We start from the raw sequence: 8,629 nt of genomic DNA on the forward strand, positions 1-8,629 counted from the left end.
ATGGGCCCAAACACCTCTCTCTTTGTTAGTGAATCCAATTCAGCCTGGATCGCATCTTTCCATTTAGGCCAATCCGCTCTTCGTTGACATTTTTCGACAGAGCGAGGTTCGACATCATCATATTCTATAATTCCTTTTGCAATATGATATGCAAATGCATCATCAATAGCCATAGAATTTCTATCCATCATCTCATGTACACTAGTGTAATTCATGGAGATCTCTCTATTCTCTGGAATTGGTCCTGACATTGGAGCGTCCCCCAATAATGTCTCTTGGACATAACCATAATCCGGAATATTCTCATGAGATGGATTATTCACATCGATGATTAATGGATTATTTTGTGCCAAACTCGCTTTCTTTCTTGGGAGAGAATCCAATGAACCTATGGGCCTCCCGCGCTTCCTGGCAGGAGCCCTGGGCCTAGCCACAACGTCACCATCACTATGAGAGGGGTGAGTATTCCCGCCTGTCACGCGGGTGACCCGGGTTCGATCCCCGGCAACGGCGCCATTGACTTGGATACACATTTACGCAAGCGTACGTATCATTGTCAAGATAGGGAAATATTATGCCCAAAGTTTATCGTACCACGGGGATTAGTGGCTAACCCACAATCCTTAGGTAATCGGAAATAAAGACACTTAGCACACAAAGAAAATAAATAAAAATGTTAATCTAAGGCACCAAGCCTTAGCAATGCTCGGCTTTGGTTTGCACCCAAGCCTAATCAAAACTAAGAGCCTAGTGATGACTATTTACAATGAGGTAGAAATTCAATATTTTGAGAGTTGATTTTAGGTTAACAAAAAGTAATGAAATGTAAAGCAATTAATAAAAATGCAAAGAAATTAATAAAAGTGTAAACCAAATAGATGGGAATGTCAGGTGCTAGGGAGGTTCATTCACCCAAATCTCATGTGCCGGAAGCTAATCTAATGTAGATGCAAATCTCCTACTTTGGCGGTAGTCGTATCCAAGGCGGTTCAAGGCTCAAGGACCGAAATTCTCTTTCATGGTATTCCTACTCCGGTTCAAGGGTCGTAGGAACTCACTTGACATGAATTAGAGCCGGTTCAAGGGTCACTAATTCACATCAAGAGGCCTAGAGTTCGAGGAATTAGACTACTAAGCGACCCGCCCGCGCAATCACGCAACGGGTGTAAATCACCATGCTTATAACCCCTCGAATACGAAATTGAAGGTTTCTAGCTTAGGAATTAGAGGGGGTCAAGCCTCTAACTCCGTCCTAGACATACTTAAAATACACACCCTAGAGTTGACTAGGCTCCTAGACATATATTTTAACCCAACAAAAATAGATATAAGCATCCATCATATGAAAATTGCATCATTACATTAAAATAAGCATCTTTTACACAAAATTTGGGTTAGGGACACAACCCTAACCCCCAACAAGGAAATTACTCACAACCCATAATTATAGACATCAAGATTACAAAATTCAAAGAGAAAAGAGTATAGAAGTGTTAGAGAAGGGTAGACACAATTAGCTAGAAAGCTAACATGACTATCCTTGAATTATAACTCCCACAATTACCCAAGTCTTGAATCTTGTAGAGGAGAAGCCTTTGATGAATCCTTGAAGTTTTTGGGTGAGTAATCCTTCAAATTCCTAAAATAAAGCTAAAGAATATATGGAAAATAGAAGAGGAGGGTGGAGAAGAGAGCAGCCCAAAGGGGCTGCCCTGTTTTTGGTGCGGCTACTATCTGTTAGGGTTCTCTCAAAAGAATAAGATGAAGAGGGTATTTATATTAATTGTCGTGGCCACGTGATCGCATCCCACGTGATTAGTCTTTGCATAATTTGAATGCTCAATGCCACATGTCAGCTCCTAATTGGTCATACCAATTAATGGTACCAAACGTGCATGCATGTTGAATTAAGTAGCTAATTAACCAATACTTCATTGATTAATTAAACCATGCTTAATTGGTTAATTAAGGCATCCATAATTTTGTCCTTTTGTCGAAAGTCACGAATTGCTCTCATTTTCGCGTAATTTCTTCTCGTTTCCGCAACTTCACTTATTTGCTACAAAATAAATGACAATAGATTAATTACATATTAATTGACTTAATGATTAACTTAATTCTAGTATTTAGAGTGCAATTACGCGCATAAAAATGCGTGTAATCAAGGGGACGTTGGCGCCATGCTCAGTTGCCCTTGAGATGGCAACATGTCCTCTAATTTTAGGGACATCAATTCTTGCAGGCACGTTTGCAACAGGTATATGTGATCTCGTCACTTTAGCGATATTATAAAATGCATCAAGCATCGATTTTGCTACGTTCTGAAGATCGAGAATTCTCCGCACTTCAATTTTGGACTGTGCGGTTCTGGGATCAAGATGAGACAGAGTGGGGACAGACCAAGACAATTCCTGTCGTTCATGTTGAACATTTATGTTCTTATCTCCCCCTAACGACGGGAAGACTGTATCATCGAAGTGACAATCCGCAAATCTAGCGGTAAAGAGATCGCCTGTCAAGGGTTCTAAGTAGCAGACAATAGTTGGAGAATCATATCCAACATAAATGCCTAATCGTCGTTGAAGACCCATTTTGGTGCACTGTGGAGGTGCAATTGGCACATAAACTGCACACCCATATATGTGTAAATGTGAGACATCAGGCTCATACCCAGTCACCATCTAGGACGCAGAAAAGGGTTGAGTGACAGTAGGCCTCAGACGAATAAGCACAGCTGCATGCAATATTGCATAGCCCAAGCAGAAATAGGGAGATTTGTGCGCATTACCAATGCTCGAGCGACCATTTGTAGTCGTTTAATGGCAGCTTCTGGGAGACCATTTTGGGTGTGAACATGAGGAACAGGATGTTCAACTTCAATCCCAATGGACATGCAATAATCATCAAAAGTTTTTGATGTAAACTCCCCAGCATTGTCTAATCTTATAGACTTAATAGGATGATCGGGGTGGTGAGCCCTTAACTTAATAATTTGGGCTATGAGTTTAGCAAATGCAGCGTTCCTTGTGGACAAAAGCATGACATGTGACCAGCGTGTCGATGCATCAACCAACACCATAAAATATCTAAATGGTACGCAAGGTGGTTGAATAGGTCCACAAATATCACCTTGGATTCGTTGCAAGAATGGTATATTTTCTTTAGTGTCCTTTGTATAGGATGGTCTCGATCCTAATTTTGCTAAAGAGCAGGCTTTGCAGAACGAATGATGGGCTTTAGAAACAACCAATGAGGATTTTGGTTGAGCCACGAAGTCACAATTGACTGTAGAAGTAAAATTTGGAGACAAAAGAGCATTGGTGGCTTCAAAGCCACCCTTGGGCAGCAGGGGGACGGCAGCGCCGTCCAGTGAAGGCCGGTTTTGGGGGTGAACGGCGTCGTGAGGCGCAGGGGCTCTTTCGGGGTCCAAAATCCTATTTTTACTTCTTTTCGTTCTGAAAAATGGATGTCCGTGTGAAGTCTTTAATATACGGATCATCATATCATGACCTGGATGTCTCAAACGGTCATGCCAAAGCCTATATGTGTCGGAATCCCATAAATCATCTCTCATAACATGATTGGATTCAATTACTCAAATAGTGGTTGCATACAACCCACTAGATCAACACATAAGTTTCTCTAAGACTCTTTTATGTCTGTAGTCATTAGAAGTGATGCAAAGGAACTCTTGTCCATTCTCACAATGTGTTTCCACATGAAAACTATTGGCTCTTATATCTTTGAAGCTCAAAAGGGTTCTTTCAGCCCTAGGAGCGTAGAGAGCTTCAGTGACATTAATGATTGTGCCATATGGCAACAAGAATTGAGCTGGTCCTCGACCATGAATCAATTTAGATGACCCTGCCATCGTAGTCACTGAAGATCGAGTAGGCGTCATCTCAAGAAATAATTGCCTATTTCGAAGTATGGTGTGCGTAGTAGCACTATCCACGAGGCATTCTAGTTCTCCGGGAAACATAATTTTTTTTAATTTTTGTTTTTAAAGGAAGCGGAAATAGGACTAACTCCACGTCCTACCCCGAAATTTTATTAAGAAAAATAATAATGTTGGCGTGAGTCATGCCATGTAATTAGGATTGTGAATATTGTGTATTATTAAGATTATTCTGTTGTAATTAGTTTCCTAATAGGTCTTAGTGTATCTTGTATAAATACTCCGATCTTGGAGAAGGTAAATCATATCAGAAAATCTCAAATCTCTTATTCCTTTGTTCTTCTTGACTTGGTATCAGAGCCGAGATCCATTCAGACTCGGTTTGTTCTTTCCGCTGCGAATATAGGGTTCTTTTGATTCGGTCCTTTTTGATTTGGTTGAATTGGTTCTTTTGGTCGATTGATTCTCTTGCCTTGGTTCTTTTTGTCGAATTGGTTCTTTTGCTTCTGCAAGTCGTGAATTGGTTCTTTTGCTTCTACAAGTTGATTTCATCCTTTGTCCATCAGTTCATCCTTTTTGTTCTTGTGTCCGTCCATGTCCTTCCTGGTTCTTTGGTATTCTTTTTGTTACAATTTGTAGGGTCTAAAAAAAAAAAAAAAAAAAAAAAAAAAAAAAAAAGATGGAGGATTTGACTCTTACCGACGGGAATACTGGAGGATCTCAGAATGGAGGGGTGAACTCTGTGGCCCATGAGGTTGTGATTGTTCAGAATGTGACAGATAATTCAAGTTTTGGTGTAAAGCTCGATGACACCAACTCTGGTTGGAGAGGAGGCAATAATACTGGAGGACGTGGTGGTGGTCAAAGAGGCAAAGCGGCAGTCCAATTGGTGTCAGAACCTAACTTCTACGACATTGCAGGGCAAGATCCCTCACAGGGTAATGTTTCCTTGACTAAGGAAACTCGAGGTAAAATTGGTGTTGCTTTACATGTTTCTGACTTTACTGGTAGTGATACATGGATAATTGATTCTGGTGCGTCTGACCATATGACCTATGATAAGTCCTTCTTTATGTCTATGTCATCCCCTTCTATATCCCATGTTTCTAATGCGAATGGTGCATCTTTTCCAGTCTTAGGTATTGGGTCTGTTCAAGTTACACCATCCATTGTATTGCAAAATGTGCTTTATGTACCCTCATTGTCTCATCATCTTTTGTCTGTATCCCAGTTGGGGTCACAAAATAAATGCTCTGTAACATTTTATCCAATGTATGTTATTTTTCAAAATCTGTGCACCAGGGTGATCATGGGTAAGGGAGACCTGAGGGGGAGGCTGTTTCACTTGGATTACATGTACGTAGAGCCAACACAAGCACCGGAACAGCGTTTGGCCCTGACATTGAATTCTGACAGATTGAGTGAGCTATGGTTGTGGCATAGGCGTTTGGGTCATCCGTCTTTTGGAGTTATGAAGAAGTCCATGCCTTCATTGTTTCTGGGAGTTAGTGAGTCTAACCTGCATTGTGAAACTTGTGCTTTGGCTAAGAGTCATAGTTCTAGTTATCCTTCGAGTTTTCATTCTAGTACTATGCCTTTTGAGTTAATTCATTCAGATGTATGGGGTCCTTCTAAACATTCTACCCTTTCTGGAATGCGATATTTTGTGTTATTCATTGATGACTTTACTCGATTATCTTGGGTGGTTTTACTTAAGTCCAAAGATTCTGTTTTCTCTGCTTTTACAGCATTCCATAAGCTTGTTTGTACTCAATATGATGCTCATGTTAAGGTCTTTCGTTCCGATAATGGGGGTGAGTTTGTCAATCATTCTTTTCATGAATATTTCCAACACCATGGCATAATACATCAAACTTCATGCCCACAAACACCTAAGCAAAATGGGGTGTCTGAACGGAAAAATCGTCATCTTCTGGACATGGCTCGGTCTCTTCTACTTAGTGCTAACATGCCTAAGTATCTTTGGGGAGAGGTCATATTGTGTGCTTCTCATCTAATTAATCGTCTTCTGTCTGTCCCTCTTCAAAGTCGTGTCCCACTTGAGGTTCTGTCTAACTATGTTTCTATTCCATCTTCTAATACTCTTCCTGCTCGTATCTTTGGTTGTATTGCTTATGTTCATCTATATAAGAATTAGAGGTCAAAGTTGGATGCTAGAGCCCTTAAGTGTGTGTTTGTGGGGTATGGTTCTCATCAGAAAGGTTACAAATGTTATCATCCTCAATCCCAGAAGTTTTATGTCACCATGGATGTTACGTTTAGTGAAGATGCATGTTATTTTTTGCCTCCTGTGACTCCTCATCAGGGGGAGAAGTCTTGTTATTATGAAGATTTGTTTCGTGGGCAAGATGGGAGACTGGCATCCGAGTTCTCAAGGTTGGAGTGTTTGGGAACGGAACTTGACAAAGAGGACAGTAGCCCACCTAACGGAGAAGAGAATCTGGGTAGTCAGCTACTGACCAGTCTACCGGATCAATCTGACCGGTTGGCCGGAGAGGAAGTTCCCGATTCTGTTTCCGATGAAATTCCTAATGTCGCCAATGCCATTTTGAACAGTTCTTCTGTCTCTCCCTCTCCTTCAGTGGTCTCACCTACTCAGTCGTCACCCAAGGTATGTTCTAATCCTTCTTTATCTAATACTCCTTCTGTGTCAGCTAGTGTTCCATCTTCTGTGTCAGATATTGTTCCCACCAAAACTCTGCCTAGTCCTTCTGTGTCAGCTAGTGTTCCTTCTTTTGTGTCAGCTAGTGTTCCTTCTTCTGTGTCAGCTAGTGTTCCTTCTTCTGTGTCAGATATTGTTCCCACCAAAACTCTGCCTAGTCGTTCCACCCGTGGTCATCAACCCCCGAAGCACTATGAACCTACTCTAAGTGCAAAAGCTAAATACCCCGTTGCTAATTATGTGTCGACCCATAAGCTGTCTAAACCGTATGTAGCCTTTGTGAATCAATTATCTTCTGTGTCTCTCCATAGTAAAGTGCAGGATGCAATGAGGGATGAGAAGTGGATGCAAGCAATGACAGTCGAAATGGATGCTCTTGAGAAGAATTGTACGTGGGAGCTAGTATGATCATTACCACCCGGGAAGAAGACAGTTGGTTGTCGGTGGGTGTATACCGTGAAACACAATTCAGATAGATCGGTGGACAGGTACAAGGCAAGACTAGTGGCTAAAGGCTATACTCATAAGTATGGAGTGGATTATGATGAGACATTTGCACCAGTGGCGAAAATTAACACAATTCGGGTACTTCTTTCGTTAGCTGCTAATCTTGATTGGCCTTTACAACAGTTTGATGTTAAGAATGCATTCTTGCATGGTGATCTACATGAAGAAGTTTATATGGATTTGCCTCCTGGATATGGTACTTCTACTGGAGAGCAGGTGGTGTGCAGATTGAAAAAATCTCTTTATGGTTTGAAGCAGTCTCCCAGAGCTTGCTTTGGCAGGTTCACCAAGTTCATGAAGAAAATTGGGTACCGACAGAGCAATTCAGATCACACCTTGTTCCTTAAACATCGATGTGGTAAAGTGACTGCCTTGATTATTTATGTTGATGACATGGTTGTGACAGGTGATGACTTTGAGGAGATTCAAAGGTTACAAGGTCAGTTGTCTTATGAATTTGAGATGAAAGATTTGGGTAATTTGAAATATTTCTTGGGAATTGAAGTTGCTCGTGGGAAGGATTGTATTGTGTTGAGTCAGAGGAAGTATGTTCTCGACTTGCTGGCAGAAACAGGTATGCTTGACTGTCAACCTGTTGATACTCCTATTGAGCAAAACCATCGGTTAGCAGAGTACTTGGATCAAGTACCTACGAATAAAGCAAGATACCAGAGGTTAGTTGGCCGGTTGATTTATTTATCCCACACTAGACCAGATTTAGCCTATGCAGTTAGTGTGGTGAGTCAGTTTATGCATAATCCCAGTAAGACTCATATGGATGTTGTATTTCGTATTTTGCGGTATTTAAAGTCTACTCCGGGGAAGGGATTACTCTTTTCAAAACACAGTCACTTGGATGTTTCCGGGTACACAGACGCGGACTGGGCAGGTAATATTACAAATCGTAGGTCTACTTCGGGCTACTTCACATTTGTAGGTGGTAACTTGGTTACTTGGAAGAGCAAGAAACAGAAGGTGGTGGCTCGTTCTAGTGCAGAAGCTAGCAGAGTATAGAGGGATGGCTCGAGGACTTTGTGAGATGTTGTGGTTGAGAAATTTGTTGAGGGATTTGGGATTCAGGCAGAAAAAGGCTATGCCGCTTTATTGCGATAATAAGGCTGCAATTGAAATTGGTCACAATCCTGTTCAGCATGATCGCACGAAGCATGTGGAGTTAGATCGACACTTCATTAAAGAGAAGCTGGATGGACAGATCATTATGTTTCCCTTCGTTCCTACTGAAGAACAGTTGGCGGATATTCTTACAAAGGCTCTCTCGAGTAAAGCCTTCTATGACTCACTTGACAAGTTGGGCATCCGTGATCTGTATGCACCAACTTGAGGGGGAGTGTTGGCGTGAGTCATGCCATGTAATTAGGATTGTGAATATTGTGTATTATTAAGATTATTCTGTTGTAATTAGTTTCCTAATAGGTCTTAGTGTATCTTGTATAAATACTCCGATCTTGGAGAAGGTAAATCATATTAGAAAATCTGAAATCTCTTATTCCTTTGTTCTTCTTGACTAATAAGGTTACAAA

The sequence above is a fragment of the Rosa rugosa genome, chromosome 6, assembly GCF_958449725.1.
Source record: "Rosa rugosa chromosome 6, drRosRugo1.1, whole genome shotgun sequence".
In the NCBI taxonomy this organism is placed as follows: Eukaryota; Viridiplantae; Streptophyta; class Magnoliopsida; order Rosales; family Rosaceae; genus Rosa; species Rosa rugosa.